This window comes from Phoxinus phoxinus (assembly GCF_949152265.1).
Source record: "Phoxinus phoxinus genome assembly, chromosome: 8".
In the NCBI taxonomy this organism is placed as follows: Eukaryota; Metazoa; Chordata; class Actinopteri; order Cypriniformes; family Leuciscidae; genus Phoxinus; species Phoxinus phoxinus.
The window spans coordinates 21,097,474-21,115,258 of NC_136883.1; the positions used below are offsets into that span (position 1 = coordinate 21,097,474).

Consider the following 17,785-nt stretch of genomic DNA (forward strand, 5'->3'; position numbering starts at 1 on the left):
GAAATGAGCACAAATGTCAGGGCATGTCAAAACCTCTCAAGGGCCCCAAAAACCCCTCAGACCCCAGGGGGTTAATACTCTAATGTCTGGTTGCTGGCATGTATATACAAAGTTACTTAGAATGTTAGTTAGTTATTAGTTAGTAGAATGATTAAAGTAGAACATTGAAATAAAGTGTTATCATAACTACCATTATATTTACAAAATATAAATGATCTCTCTCAGTGAAGTACTGTCATGTATGGATGGGAATTTACAAAGTGTCAGGCAGTCAGGGGTTCAGTCAATGCACTTTTGGGGATATTGACATTGAGGTGTCAGCAAAAAAATCATAACCACTTAATGAGCAAAGAGGCCATGAGCCCCTTATGGGCCGCACCCCCTACAGCCCCTTGGCAGGGTGCTTAGACCTGGTTAGGGGCCTCTGTGACCGCTGACACTTACTGTGTCATTCATACGATCCTGAACTCAAGTCTGCTGATTCCCACAGCTGCTCTTCTTTGCCCTGTATAATTACTGAACTAAAACAAGTTATGGTTGTACTTATAAAGGGAACATGTAAGAAATGGAAAAGCATAAAAACAAGAGCTGTATTTTATTGGAATTGGACAGTACACATTATTGCTTTAAAACTCCCATTAGTGTAAAGCATGTATCTGTCAACTAAAAAAGGGTTAGAGTTATGGGGAAATTATTTATAAAGAGAGAAAAAAGGTGAATCTCATGTTTGAGCGTTCAAGTGTGAAAAGGAGGAGAGAAAATCACAATTTAAATATGACTAGATGCATACCTCTGGGAGACATGTTCAATTTTTCATGGCTTCAGTCCATGTCATAACACATCCACATCAAGAATAGGTTACATGCATCTTCACAGATCTGTTTAGTAGGGCTGCAGTGGGCATGGAAGTGCATTTTTTCAAGGATAAATATAAAAAAAATGCTACATACATTACTTTTTTTTTTACTATATTTAATGCAAGTTCCTTATCTTTATTGCATGACATAAGTATGTTATTCTAGAAAAATCCCCCAAATTGACTAATTTGCTCAGACAAAACTTTCCTTTTTCCTTACTAAGGCTACTTAAGTTTCAACCAACAGTTTCTTTTCCAGTCATTCGTTCCGCATAGAATCAGCAACCACTGCTGTCCAAAAAAGTCTCCCAGCATTAGATTCAAACACTCGGTCACTGGTCATCAGAGGCTTTTAACACTAGAACGGCCATGACGTTCATTTTAACCGTTTTGAATTTTATATCTGCAATATCTTTGTTGAAAAAAAAAAAAAAGTTAAAATCCTGCTGGTACCTGACTTTTCCTAAAAGTGTCTGTATTTTCATTTAAAAATGTTTCATATAAATTACACAAGGCAAAAAAACAAATGAACATATTTACCTATTTCGGCCATAGACGGTCATATTGACCGCACTGAATTTCGCGGTATTCTTTTGTTACATTTCCCGCGGTTGACCTTTGTCTCTCTCACTGTCAACAGAAAGGTCAGTAGCGGTCCTGAGTGTTTGCATATATGCTAATTTCTACGAACAAAAAGTATATTAGATTAAATTTGTTGATCAGAAATAGGCTAATAATAACTGACTATGTTATCTATTTACGATATTCTCTATTATATACGAATTATTAGACTATTTTCTGTTATTATATATATATATATATATATATATAATGTTTTATAATTCAATAAGATACTTTTAGTTGTTATTATCTTGTTCTGAGTTATGTTGAATGGATATGGAAATATAGCCTATCTGTTGTGAATATGTGATAATTACGGTAGGCTACTAATGATATTATTATTTATAAATGTATAACTAAACTTGTTTAAATTTGTTTTTAAAAGATATCCTAATACAATAAATGCATTAATCTCTCAATTGGGTATGTTACGTCCTGTATTGTTTTAGGAGAGTTTTTTTTTTTTTTTTTCCCTCTCTGTCTTTGCTATTTCATCTCACAGGTCCTGTGAGACAGTCAATGTCAAAACCAACCACCTGACAGTTTAATGTAATGTTAACCCATAAAACCAAGTGGTTTCTTAAGTTTGATAATTAATCTGCTATGTCATGTTTATGACATATTTATGATAGGTTTTGTTGTCTTAGTAATGTCAAGTTGTCATGACAAAGAAACTGACAGGTTATGATGTATTGGTTTATGTCAAGGTGTCATAACAAAGACTTCTTAAACAATGTCGTATTTGCATTCAAAATGTCATAATTGAGCGAATGACACTTAATGACAGTTGTCATAAACATGCATAAAACCTCCTTCATATTCATGACATGTGTCATGTAATGATTATAAAAGTGCCATGTCAATCTTATGCACACCCCTTCAAGTAAAGTGTAACCTCATGGGGATATTCATCCATGTCAAGTGGCCCACAAAAGGCCCGTCTCAGCCCTTACTCATAACATCAATTCAGTGCTGATCTCTAAACACTTTTTAAATGTAAAAAAAAAGTGTTTATTTTGAAAGATTATCTTTCTCAAAAACTCATTTTGTTTCCAACAGAAGGAAGAAAGTGATACATGCTTGAAACAACTGGCTGAGAGTGAGTAAATTATAACAAAATTCTCATTTTGGAGTGAACTGGGATAAATTTTCAAGAGCTACAGTACAGAGCCTCCATATTTCATAGGCAGATATAACAGATTGCATTACATCTAATGTAATTAGCTAATCCAGACTGCTGATATCAGCTAAATGAAGCCATCTCATCACCTCTGTTCACAGCCCACAGCAGATAAGACAGAATGAGGCCGTTTTACAGGAGAATGACAAAGAGATATTGTGCGAATTCATGCCACACTCCAATTATAACCAAAGTGGGTTTTACACTCTGATATCATAGGAGAACCATGTTAAAGTCCACTAAGAACAGAAATTAAATAAACAAACTTAAAATGATGAGTAAATGAGCTACATTTTTGTCCTGGGGTGAATGTTTCATTAATAATAAAACAGAACCCAGAACAACAACACGGCAAAAAATAATTCTTACATGTTCTTGCTCTATATTTCTTGTTCTATAATATCTTAAATCAAGATGACTTTACTTTAAGAGCATAAACTCACTTAATTATAATATTTGTTTAATATTCTTGTTTAATATTGAGGAACAAAAATACTAAGAAAGAATTTTTTTTTTTCTTCAGTGAAGGGCATTTATGGAAGCTTGTTTCCGTCACAGAATAAAACAATTTAAAAGATAATTGCGAGTTTACATCTCACAATTCTGACTTTTCTCTCTCGCAATTGTGAGTTTATATTACACAATTCTGACTTTATAACTCGCAATTGAGAGTATATCACGCAATTCTGACTTTATAACTCGCTATTGATATCATACAATTCTGACTTTATAAAGGCGCATGCAAAATTATGCGTGCTCTCCTCCTTGTAACTAAAGCATTTTTTAATAAAGCATAAGAAAAGCATCTGATCATAGCAATCTGGATATGTTTGCACGAGCTCTGCAATTCAGCACTCTGGTAAAAACACATTAAAGGGCACCTATTATGACATTTAAAATGTTCCTAATGTTGTTTAGGGAGTCCCCAACAACAGTTTTACGTGCATGCAATGTCAAAAAACACTTTTGTTTTCGTATAATATGCATTTATTTTTACCTGATTTGCTCACCGACTCCCAAATGATTCGTTCAACGACTCATTTTTCCAAACCCCTCCTTTGCGCGACGCTAATCTGCGATTGGTCAGATGACCCAGCAGTGTTTACAGAGATAATACTTATTGTTTAACACGGAGTACAATGATGCTTTTATCAATTAAATTGTGTTATAATAATGATTATAGTCCACTGCTTTGTAGTTTGTAGTAAAAAAACTAAAAATAAGATAAAGAATTTAATGTTATGTTAGCGAGCATAGCCCAGAGTTCATATTGTAAAAGCACAATCAGTCTTTGTTTGCATTAGCCCGATGCATAAACATAACGTTTTTACAAAAAAAAAAATGCAGTTACGTTACTACGAGGTATTATTATATTCTTTAAGACAATTCCGAAAACAACGACAAACACTTCACATATCTCAATACAATTGTCATTGAAGACCTAGAAGCTAAACGGTGCTTACACAACAAACAAAATAATAATTAAGCATGCTACATAAAACATAAAAGCAACAATTATTAATAACACTTACAGGTTGTGATACGGAGGAGGAAGCTGATGCTATACACTTAGAAATGAACCTTCCTTCAATATCAGCCGGCTTGCGAATCCAAGTTTGATTGCATTTAAAAAGCAATCGTCTTCAAAATGGCGCAAACAAAGCCCAAGGCTCGGACTATACTTCTGTGGTATAGTTATATGAATTGTAGCCACTTAGTCTTCAAATGCTCCTCCTTGGGCAGATGAAAAAAGTTGTCTTTTGAGTCGCACTTCAGAACACAGCGTCTCGTCGCCCTGATGTTTTCCCTGGCCTTGGAGCGCAATAAGTGGGCGTATCGTATTCAAATAACTTGACAAGTTGACGTCATCTAGTCAGAGAAAAAGCTTCGGTCTTCTAACGATTCATAAAAATGACTCAGAGTCGACTCTTACTTTTGAAAGACAATAACTTTATATACGGTGCACTTTCATATTTCAAACTTTTCAGGATGTTTTTGTTCACTTAGATCTATGTTACACACTACATGAAAGGTAAATTTCAAAATTCCATAATAGGTGCCCTTTAAGTTTATATATGTATAGCACATTATACAATAGATTGCTTAAAATCAAGCAGCTTTACCTTAGTACACATAAAAAACAGTCTCAGTGTCTCATTTTATCAGAAGTACAACTTCATTTTCTACTATAAAACAGCTCCTCCAGTTTTTTTCATGTTTTCACTCATGGACATCTGATCGTGAGGACAACTTAACTGGAAAATATTTCCATCTGAAAAAAGGCGGAGCCTCTGCACACACCTTTCTATTACGTAATCGTTGTACGTACAATGGTAGTAAAAAAAGTGTTTAGCAGCAGTATCAAACTTTTCTGAAAAAAGTTGACTTTGGCAAGCTGTTTCGAACTCCCAAAATTAAGTTAGTTTTGGCCTGATTTTGTTTTTGAATGACTTCACATCAGTTTCGTTCTTCGATTATGTTTCAAGTATATAGTAGTCCCTCCAGAAAAACGCGATTATGCGATCGCATGATTCAATGCAAAATCAGCCAAAGTCTGCATATTTATGCGGGGGGTGCATTTTTTCAAATACGCCGCACTTTCGCCGCATAAATAGCAGATTTTATAATCCCCGCATTTTCGTTGCAAAAAGTCACATATATCTTAGCAGAAAGTTGAAAAATGTTGCGTTTACTTCACACAAGCGCAGCCATTTGCCCTGTTGCCATGGGAACGTTATGAAGTGACGTAATTGCACGACATCATTGAAAAGCTTCAAACCCCGTAATGCTGATGAAACCATGAAGCTCGCAAATCATTCTCATTTGCCAACAAACATAAGCGCAAAAGACCGCGCAAAGCAGTTTCCCAGTGTGTTAGATGACAGTGGGGGCAAATTATTTTGTACTCCCTGAAACTGTGTGTTGGACCACAGGCGGAAGTCGACGCTGGACAACCACTTTGCCACTTTGTCATTTTTACAGATGTTGTAGCATATATAAAGCTACAGAACTTATTCGACTCATCAATGTTTTGAAAGTTTGAGCCATGTGTTTATTAAGGTCTGAAATAAAACAAGATGAGAACTTAAATATTCCCAGCACTTTATGTGAGGTAGTGTGCTTGCTTATCATAGGAAGTAATAAGTGACTCTTTACATTAAAGTAGTAGCCTAGTGAATAGTGTTGGGAAAAAAAAATGTTTTCTCTTTTTCATCAAACCGCAGTTTTTGCAAGTTCCCGCAATTTTTGCAAGTTCCCGCAATTTCATCGCATAAAATTGCATTAATATCCTGCATATTCCATCGCATTTTTAAAGAAAACGTGCCGCATAATCAAGGATTTTTGCCCGCAACAATCACAAAAAAACTCCGCGTTTTTATGGAGGGACTGATATAGGGACCTTAAGTCCCAATTGCAAGTTTGTATCTCACAATTCTGACTTTATAACTCGCAATCGCGATTTTCAATTCTGAGAAAAAAGTCAGCATTGTGAGATGTAAACTCACAATTGTGAGAAAAAAGTCAGAATTGTGAGAAAGTCACAATTACCGTTCTATTATTTATTCCGTGGCAGACACAAGCTTCCATAGCATCTGCTAAGTGAATAAACATAAAATGAAATGTATTATTTTATTGTTCCAGGTCACCATGAAAAACCCTGCTTTTTCTAGCATCATTTCACCATCTAGCCTACACAAAATCTGACCTGAGTCACAAACAACAGCTATTTTCAAAGTTAAGGTGGCAGTAATAGCCACAGGCTGTCCGTCTTTAGCCCTGGTTCACGCTCTCCTCTCTTCCTGTTCCTCACCCTATACACAAGACAACAGATCAGATGTGTCAGGAGCACGGCCCTGCTGCCCACACACCAATGAGAGAACACTGAATCAATGCCCAGGGGAAACAAATCCAACCCACTTTACCAGTATTACATCTGAAGACAACAAAATATATCTGTAATGCAAAGATGAAGGCGATGAGTCACTTCTGTATGTCTAGGCTGCATTCATAGTGTAGCACAAATACCCAATTACGATTTTCTGCTCAACTGTGTTATTTTTGTGAGGTTGTTCACATAACCTGTTTAAATGTGGCCCATATCAGACACTGGAAAATTGAGTCAGTGCTCTAACTAGAAGGTGATGTGCAACAGAGGATGAAATCAAACATTGAACAAAATTTCACACAAAAACACTTGTGAGTCCTTTCATTTTAAAATCAATAACAGTCTACTCAAACTATGCTATAGTTTTATTGACACGAAAAAAAAAATACAAATTAGATTATCATTTTCTGAAAGAAAGCACAATGCTTGCAAGGCAGTGTTAACATTTTAGATAAGACAACTTTAAGATTTTAACTACTTGCTATCATGACACTCAATACAGTCACTGTGTAGAAAATAAAAGTGGCTACAAATGGTAAAAGTATGCAAGGAAGATAAGACCAATCACAATTCTGTTGTTGGCTACATTTTTAATGCACACTATGTAAAAAAAAATGTAAATAAGTATTGTATTATCACCGTGGCTGCATCAATTAATAAAAAATGCAGTAACAACACTTATATTATAAAATAGTTGTTTTCTATTTCAAAATATTAAAAAATGTAATGTATTCCTGTGATTAAAGCTGAATTTTCAGCATCATTACTATAGTGTAGTACATTACAATAGTCTCCAGTGTCACACGATCCTTCAGAAATCATTATAATATGCTGATTTGCTGCACAAGAAATATTTATTGTTATCAATGTTGAAAACTGTTGTGCTGAATCATAGAAAATGTTGCATCTCATTTGGAAACCAAGGTCCCAGAGTCTGGAGGAAGAATGGAGAGGCACACAATCCAAGATGCTTGAAGTCCAGTGTGAAGTTTCCACAGTCTGTGTTGGTTTGGGGAGCCATGTCATCGGCTGGAGTTGCAAATGAGATGCAAAATTTGCTCTTTTTCCTGATTCATTTTGCTCATCAGAAAAGAGGACTTTGGTCCACTGCGCTTTATTAAATCCAGACCCAACGCAGCTGTCCACCAGGACATTTTCAGAGCACTTCATGCTTCCTTAATTTTCTAGCAGGATTTGCACCTGCCCACACTGCCAAAATACCAAAACCTGGTTCAATGACCATGGTATTACTGTGTAGTTATTGTGTGATTTCATGTAATATTCTAATTTTCTGGGATTTTGATTTCGTGGGTTTCATAAGCTGTAAGCCATAATCATCAAAATTATAACAAAATAAAGGCTTGAAATATCTCACTTTGCATGTAATGCGTCTATATAATATATTAGTTTCACCTGTTAAGTTGAATTCTTGAAATAAATCAACTTTTTGATGATATTCTAATTGTATGACCAGCACCTGTATATACTGTATATATAGAGAGAGAGATGTGCACTGATATTTTGATATTTCAGTGCATCTGAGATATATTATATATATTTCTGAATGAAGGAAAGAGATTGGCAGAGCTGAACAAGAGGTGTAAATGAAGCCAGCAGATGTCTAAATAACAAGATTTAACAAACAAAGACCTGCGAGGTACAGCAGCTGCGGTAACAAGATTAGAATAACTGCCTGCCTCATCAGAAATACACCCGCTCTAATCCTCTAATTACTTGTAGAGGAACATATGAAACAAACACCTACACAAACTCAGGTAGATTCATGAAAAATCGTCATGAAAGCGTAGGCATTTCCTTCCCCGTACAGTTGCCATTTCAAACATTGATTAAAACACAAACAGGATGTGATGACTTTAATTAGAATTTGTTTCATCTTCATCAATGCAAGGGCTCTCCCAGTGAAAATTGCACAAAGAGAAATTAGCTTTTGCAGGACTAATATGCCTTATTTGTATTTGGCCTTTTATATTCAGCTAATCAAGCAAACATGTCCTCGTTTGAAATATTTATTGTTTGCATTCTCGTTGACCTTTTCCACATCTTTATGAGATTCACTATGAGTTCTCTCCTTGGGAAAATTTCCCTTTTTCTCCTCTCTCTTGTTGGTATTCAGAAGAAGAATAGCGGCTGCTTCTAATCACCACTGCTGAGATTAACACCTCTCAATCCATCCAAACAATGGCTGGGAGATTTCCGAAGGGCCCGATTCCACTGCGCCGACCAAGTGGGACTAGGAAAACAAAGGCGAAAAGGATTTTTTTTGTCTGCGTTTTGGGAAGCGTGTAAAGCTCCATCTATATGCTGGCAGACACATATTTCAAGCCTCAAATTTAATTGCAGAAAACACAAAGTGTTTGCATGTTCACACGCTGAACCGGGAGGAACTGTGACTCAAGATAAACTGCTCGGTTAGTGGAGATGACTATCTGTGTGGACGACAATGACAGCAGTTTGGCTCTGGACCCAGATTCGGTCCGACTACCTTTCCATCACCCTGATTTATCAATCAACACAAACACATCATGTCGCAAAGAGCTGCAAATGGAGCCTGTATGTAAAATAAAAAATAAACACACCTTTTCTAGACTGCGTACAAGTACAAGACAAAATTAGATCAGTGGAGGAAAAGATGAACATTCATCTTTGTGACAGGGTCATCTAGTGCGTTTGAAGGAAATGAATCCTGCTGGCAAAGACATATTGGCACATTGGGTTCATCACTTTGATTTCACTAATGACTTTCTCCCCAAGTTGTGCACTGCATGTTGTTATCATGTACTGTATCTGAATATGTCTCAGGAAACCTTCTTGCATGTTAAGGTGTTCATATTTACACCATGTCATAGTTTTTGTCTTTTAACATAGTTGTGTGTTTAGGTCGTTGTTGGTGCGTTGCTATTTTGCAAATTTTGCCATGTAAATAGCGAATCAGCCATGGCGCGAACGCAACTGGCTTTTAAAGGGAATGGGGAATGAGACTCTGGTTGGTTTATTGCACGTTACGCCCAAAACACACCCAACTCATTAAGAGAATGGGGACAACCCTTTTAGACCATGCATTGGGCGCGCTGACCATTTTTCCCGTAGGTAAGCAAAAGTGGATTCGGACACGCCCTAAGTTCACTTTAAGCCCTGCGCTTTAGACCATGCGCTTAGATCGTTAAAATAGGGACCATTTGGGCAGATTTCTGGCTGCCCCACTTATTTTCAAGTGACCTTATGTTACCTCGCTCCAGACCAAGACAATATCGGTCCACTTCAGCTTTGTGTCTGCATCAGGTCAGTAACTAGTTGGCATGTCTGTTCTTCCTATGTGGAGTAGCTTATCAAAATTAATGAAAGTATAAACCCTTTAGTTTAAACATGCTCATGTCAATAGCTTTTATATACAGTAGTTCTGTTGTGTTTCTTTTATATTTGTTCTGAGAATAGACATGACTTCATTTTCCTCACATTCGAAAACATCATTTAGACGCAATGAATACTTTAAGGCAGTTCTAAGATGGCATTCTATGCATTTGTTGTGTATACTATAGTCTGTCAATTATCATAAGAGTGTCATCCTCGGGCTGAATAACGCAAGGACATTCGAATTCTGCCAAAGGTGTGTCTGATGTTTAGCGATTAGAATATAAAGCTTACAAAGATGTTTATCATAAACTACCCCTTAGACCCAGAATCTGCCCTACCTACATTTTTTGGCCGGGTTTTGGCCGCTACTGAACAGACAGAACACAGTGAAAACGATACCAAAACAGACTATACACATAGCAATCTGGTGTGCAATGGCCAGCTTAAAAAATATATTATAATTCAAACCATAGCTGCAATGCTAAATTAACTGATTTGTATCAGGAAGTTTTAACAGGGAATGAAAATGTAATCCAGAAAATCATGTAAAACTTTTCTTGTAAAAACTAAAATTTACTCAATGCAATGTCATGTACTTTTCATTAATTTTTCCATTGTAGTCTTACTGAAATGGCATATTTGAATTGGCAAATTAATTAATACAGTATACATCTTACATACATAGGCTACTACATTAATTATTTTTAGTTTTAAAACGATTGAAAAAAGACATATTTGTGTTTATTTGTGTCACAAAAAGACACACCACTATTCTGTTTTTCTCAACATTTTCACCAACAGTATAATTTATACTGTAGATTATCGACATGATGCATTTTTTTTTTTTTTACGATTTACATTTATGCATTTGGTAAACACTTTTAAATGTATATAAACGTGACTTTAATGGCATTCCCTGGTAATCAAACCCATGACCCTGGTACTGCTACTGTAGCACCCTTCTTTACTGTTTGAGCTACAGAAAGGCTTTCCTTTGTCTTCTTTATCATTGATTATGAAAAATAACCAACTTTTAAACCCACAGGTAGTAATTTAGTTTACAAGATCAACACTGCTGCTAAAATACAAGGTATTTTTTTTGACAAAATGCTGCTTACAAAATAACATCACTAGAATAGACAATGAAATAATCAATAGCAAATATCAGACAAAAGACTGGTGAGCACCTTCCTGAGTCAAAAATTACAAATATTGGACTGCAGAGACTTGCATTTATTAAGTCAGACTTCTCAAAGAGCCTGGCAAAGAAAAGGAAGATATGCTGAGGTTTTCAAAACCGATAGATGCTCAATTATAACCTTACATTTCCAGTTAATGTATATATTTATCTTGTGTTGAGCTTGCATGTATGTACTGGCTCTGCACTAGAGCTTCAGGTTTGTCTGTTGATGCAGGTTCTGGTTGCATGGATGGATGAGGTAATTACACATCCTCCCCTATAACAAGATTGACAGTGACCTTAAACAGGCTGCCTGAGAGTGGAAGTGGGAATCAGGGAGGGAGGGAAAGAGGGAGACGGGGAAAAATGAAGGCTTAAAGGACGATGGACAGTTACAAAAGATGGATGGCATGAGAGAGGAAAGATGGATGGTTTGGTAGATGCTTAAATGGTAGCAGTAATGGAGAGGGTGTATGAATCCCAGTGCTGGTACCACCACAATATAAAAAGTAAAACAAAAAGTAAAAACAAACACTATTAACTTAAGCATAAATGCAACAATGCAATATTTTAATTGTATCATGAAAGTGAATTGTTTAATGTTATAAAACCATGCATTTAATATACAGTAGCCTACTTGTAATTTGTAGTAGGACTTTTGAAGAGAGATATTTATGGGAGGGAACACAATGAAGAAAAAAAGCTAATAAAAAGATTGCGGATGTTAGGGACAAAAATATAATTGTGTGTGACACGATAAGCTCCCAGCTTTCTAACACTTTATTCCAACTGTCCGCTTTAGTCTACTAACTATGAGTAACTTTGCAAATACATGTAAACTAGCAGTCATTAGAGGATTAGACTGTCGGCTTAATACTGTATGTACTGCTAACACTTTATTGTAATTGTCCCCAACAGACATTCTCCTAACTTTAAATAACTTGTACATGTCAACTTATTCTACTAACCCAACACCTAACCCTAACCTAACAGTCTAATACTACTCTAATGATAGTTAGCTGACATGTAGTTTCAAAGTTACTAGTTATAAGAATATCTAAAGTGGACTGTCAAAATAAAGAGAGTAAAGACAACACAAATCATGTTGGGTTTCTATCTTTTAACTCTACCCTAAAGCCTAGCCATCACAGCAAACTTTCTGCATTTTTGCATTTTCAAAACATCCCTTAGTGTGATTTAGAATCTGTTTCCCTCATAGGGACCAAATAATTACACATCAAGGATTTTGGATATTGGCATCTTTGTCTGGACATTTTGTCCCCATAACATAGGGTTTACCAGGCCACACACACACACACACACACACACACACACACACGCACACACACACACACACACACACACACACAGGTACCAAGCAACTGACAAAATGTCTAATTTTGGGTCACTAGTGGAAGTTGTCGAACACAAAAAAACATTAGCACTCTATGGCATGTCACCTGGCTATAGGAAACAGTGTAAAGCTACATGTTTTCCATCATACTCCAGCAGTCTTACTCAACAGAAGTCCTCAGATCTGTCCTTTTGATCAGAGGATGAGTCAGGAGCCAGTAGGGTGCTTGCAGCCTGGAGAGGCCATATGTGTGTGTTGATATAAAGTACCACTTTGCTCAAACCCAGACCACTGCAGGAGCACTGACTGGAGCAGGGCACTTGAAATGGTTACAGGTGATGCTCCATCCGTGATGCAACGTCTGTATCTATTTCCCAACACTCTTGCCATTCTCCAGTGAATGTCTTCTTTCCATTCTATCTATTTATTGTTGCCTGTCACCAAAATCTCCCTGCATTGCATTCTCATAAAAAATGTCATGTTATGGAATCGGATGTACAAACACAGAATGTTAATGCTATATATAATATCTGCACTGATCATTACATAACTGTCTCATTACATACATTATTTCGTACATTACATAACTATTTTGCTCCCTCACAATGATTTGAATTAAATTACGATTCTCATTATAGCAGACCAAACTCCCTTCAGATGGCACAGGCTTCTTTACGCTTGGCATCCTCTATTGCCCTGTTGTTTTATGGGTCATTTGTTTAATTGAAGCAACAGGGAACTGTAGTAGAATGGGTGGTTCTTTGGGGAAATAACTATCCATTAGGTTGGATAATTTTGGACGCCACCCCAGTCAGGAACAAAAGCACATATAGTGTGTTCCCGTAAAATGGACATAATGCCTTCAAGATTGTGAATACACACACACACACGCACGCACACACACACATAATATATATATATATATATATATATATATATATATATATATATATATATATATATTCCGAGATTTACTTCAGTCAATGTAATATTAATACTGTAATCATATAAAAACTATAAAACTATATCAACTTTAAAAGTTGTCTTAAAGCCTTGTTTGAACAGATGAAACCATAGAATGATAGATAGATGTAAACAAAAGTATCATTTTTCTTCTCCATTCAATCTTGTTGCTTGTAAGATAAACAACTTGGATATTTTGGCAATTTCTTACAGTACATGTAAATTCGGTTTGGAAGAGAAAACAAGCTAAAAAATATCAATTGGGTCTTTTGAAATGTGATAATTACCATTAGACAACATTGTAGCATTATGTAATCCCATTAAAAGTCATTGAGCTTAGTGTATGCTATAAATCTACAACTGAGCCTTGGGAACACCACAAGTATTGTGTTCTCTTTGAGTGGCAGTCACCCAAAGGAGTGACTAAACTAATTAGCAAAAAATAAAAATGTTCATAAATAACCGATTAAAATGTCAAGAAGGACAAATCAGAACTAAAAACTGTGCAACAACAGAAATGCACTAAACAGTTGAAATCTTACTGTGCTGTTTATCAGTGGTGGACGAACTACTCAAATCAAGTACTTGAGTAAAAGTGCAGATTCCTTAATAAAACCTTGCTCTTGTAAAAGTATTAAAGGCACACTTGGCTTGTTTAAATACCCACACTTGCAGTCTTGGCCACTTGAGATCGCATGCACGCAGCAGAAAAAAAAGTGTGCAAAACTTTCCCAGGTCTTAAAAACAACAAAGCTGCCCTTAATACAAACATTATTTCAAAAACTAATGTGTGGTATTCAAGGCTAAGCATATCCCATCAAAACATTCCACTGTAAGTTAAATGAATAAGTTATTACATATAATTTGGCAGTTTCACATTTTATTGGTGCAAAGATCAGGGTGTGTATTTTGTTTCTTTGTAACATTTACAAGTGCTTTTATCACTTAATTAGAAGTACCAGACTAACTAAATTGTGTCGTATGTTACAAAGTGACTACTGAACAGACATTTAGAAGTTTATTTTAAAGTCTCTCTGTGGTGAAAATCAAGCTTTTAATGTTGTTTATATGTCTATGTGGTGTCTTTTATATGATAAGACAAACCATGTGCAAATTCATAAGTCAACACCATTGCTGAGTATTTTCTCCTTAAAGGATTAGTTCACTTTTAAAGTGAAAATTCTGTCATCATATACTCACCCTTAAGTTGTTTCAAACCTGTATGAATTTCTTTCCTCTGCTGAACACAAAGGAAGATATTTAGAAGAATGTCAGTAACCAGACAGTTTTTGGTTCCCATTGACTTCCATAGTAGGAAAAAAATATACTATGGAAGTCAATGGGAACCAAAAACTGTTTGGTTACTGACATTCTTCTAAATATCTTCCTTTGTGTTCAGCAGAGGAAAGAAATTCATACAGGTTTGAAACAACTTAAGGGTGAGTATATGATGACAGAATTTTCATTTTAAAAGTGAACTAATCCTTTAAGACTGCAGTGAACCAAAGTCTCAAAAATCGAATTCACTGAAATCACTGGTTTATTACGTCACAAATTACCTTGTAACCAATCACGTCAAAGTTTGATCATCAACGAGTGAATCTCTGAGCTGGTGTGAGTGAGTGGAGGCGGGGCTAATTTGCATATTCATAGAACCGCATACTAAATGAGGCATCAGTGTAGAGCTACATTCAAGCTATTTTAAGGCATGAACCGAGGTTCATTTTTTTTTGTGGAAAAAAAACCCCGTTAAATATGTAATTTTGTGATCAAATATGAGTTTTAAGGGACAAAATTATTGTCTTTAAAATGCAAAATATTGAAAATCAAAAGAAAGCTCTGTAAAAACTTGCATTTTCACAACACTGTAGGTGTATCCCATCATGTAATCAAAACTTCTATGCACACTTGCAGTTTTCACACCCAGTTTAACACTTGGGCAAATACTACAAGTGCAAAGACAACAAGAGTGGGTATTTGGACAGGCCAGTTAAAACAAAACTGCATTCATTTTGCAGAAGAACATTGTTTTGGTTTTGCTTAGGCTCCGCGTGACTGTTTATTTCTCATCATAACTTAAAAAGAGAGATTGGTTATCCTACTGCTCATAAAATATTCACTAGGTACTAAAGACACTAGCTCTACCCATAAATAGACATAAAACTTCCTTGAAAATAAATTCCAGCACAGTGCCACAACAACCATAATGAAATGACCACTCACCAAAGATAATACTTTACAATTAACTGTTATAGAGCTACATATGACAATTTATCTGTTCAATAAAATACCTTACTCACCTGTTGAGTAATAAAAACACAATTTCTGCATCACATTTCAAATCCCTCAGTTCACCATCTCCGAAAAGCCATGCCAATGTTGATTCATGTTTAATTACGAGCTCTGTCATGTTCTCGTTATGCCAGCAGACTCTCCTCTGTTCTGCGTATTTGTTGATTCCTTAGAATTTTGCGCTTCGCTCGTTCTGACCAACTAACCACACCACGTCTATTTATTTATCAGATATGAGAAGGCTTTTTTTTTTTTAAATATAAACACATAATCAGTGTTGGGGAAAGTTACTTTTAAAAATAATGCATTACAATATTGGGTTACTCCCTAAAAAAGGAACTTATTGCATTACTTGTTACTTTTGAAAAGTAATGCATAGTAATAGAACCTTTTCAGTAGGTATTGGTCATGCGGTTTCATCTGTAGAACACATTATCTGTGGTGTTCCTCAAGGGTCTATTCTGACTCCCATTTTATTTTCACTTTACATACTTCCACCAGGTTACATTTTTAGGAAGCATGAAAAGGCTTTTCATTTTTATGCAGATGACACCCGAATCTATTTAGCTTTAAAACATAATGACAATTAAAGGCCTAGAAACCTTGCTTGCATGCTGATATACAATCTTGGATCTCTCTGATTTTTTTTTTTTTTTTTTTTTTGCATTTAAATGAGAGTAAGACTGAAGCAATTGTCTTTGGGCCCTCTGTGGGAAAAAGAAAACAAAATATTAATTGTGGTAATTTAAATTATTATATCAAACCCACTTTGAAAAAAATTGGGAGTTCTTTTTGATTTGTCCCTTAAGTTTGACCAACATGTAAAGTCATGTTTTTCCATCTTAAACTTCTGTCCAAAGTTAGAACTTTTCTATCTTAGAACTTGAAACCTTGAGTCATTTTGTTTTATCTCGTTTGGACTACTGTAATTCACTGTATATTGGATTACCCCTATCCTCCATATCACAGCTTCAGATGGTCCAAAATGCCCTAGCCAGGTTTTTAACAGAAGTTCGTAAACGAGAACACATTACTACGATATTATTGTCTCTTAATTGGTTACCAGTGCGTTATAGAGTTAAACTTAAAATTTTGTTGATTGTTTTTAAGTATGTAATTGGTCTGGCACCTTCCTATTTGTCAGATCTTTTAAACGTGAATAAAGCCCTATTCGCACGGGATTAGTACTATCTGAGGACCACGTGTGATTTAGAAATTACCCCCACACATCTGAATTTCGTGTGGCGCATTCACACGGGATAACCGAAGCCTGTGATTTTACTCAAATTTACTGACTTATCTCCCTGATATGACGTCAATAGGCTTTACTAGGAAATGTCGTGCCGTTATTATAGGTCTAGCTGTATGATATATCATAAACAGAAGAATGTTCCTTACCGCATGCTGCCATACATGTCATTCATCTCCATCTAATCATTCTTTTTGTTTTTGCTCTTCTGATCATTTTCAGCTTTCTCTTTCTGCAAATTGAATAGTAGTTGTATAGCGATATGACCCGGCACCCAAAACACTATCAAATCACTCCAACGCAGCCTCCATTCTTTGCGAAAGATGGAAAAAAAGGCGCGCATGAAACAAAAACATTGAAAAAATTATATACGATCCCGCCAAATCACAGAGATGCCGATTCGCATGGGACTAATATTATCACAGGACCTCGGTGTTCGGCGAAATATGGTAGGTCATTTGCGGGGGAATTTTTACTTTACAAATTACAGACATGGCCGATTCGCACGGGATAAAGATCACAGACAACCTCCGCAATTATTACAAATGACTAGAGGTCCACATATAGTACTAATCCCGTGCGAATAGGGCTTAAGTCAGTTAAATGCTTGCGATCCTCAAACAGTATTACACGGTCATATCCAAGATCAAGATTGAAGTTGCGAGGTGACTGTGCGTTTTCAGTGGCCAGTCCTAGGATATGGAATAGTCTTCCTTTAACTGTGAGGTCTACATCGACCGTACATGAATTTAAATCAAAGTTACAGTCTTAACTTTTTACCCTTGTATTTCATTCATTATAACTTTTGGTCTCTTTTAACTAAAATTGTATT

At 35.9% G+C, this 17,785-nt stretch overlaps 1 protein-coding gene across 1 annotated transcript in view; it reads right to left on the reverse strand.

Annotated features, from left to right (window-relative positions):
- Positions 1-4,208, reverse strand: part of relt (RELT TNF receptor) — a 470,714-nt gene extending 466,506 nt beyond the window's left edge. Inside the window, exon 1 of the mRNA XM_079621305.1 lies at positions 4,190-4,208. The gene's annotated coding sequence lies outside the window, so the exon portion shown is untranslated. The remainder of the gene's footprint in view (positions 1-4,189) is intronic.
- Between the last annotated feature and the right edge of the window lie 13,577 nt (positions 4,209-17,785).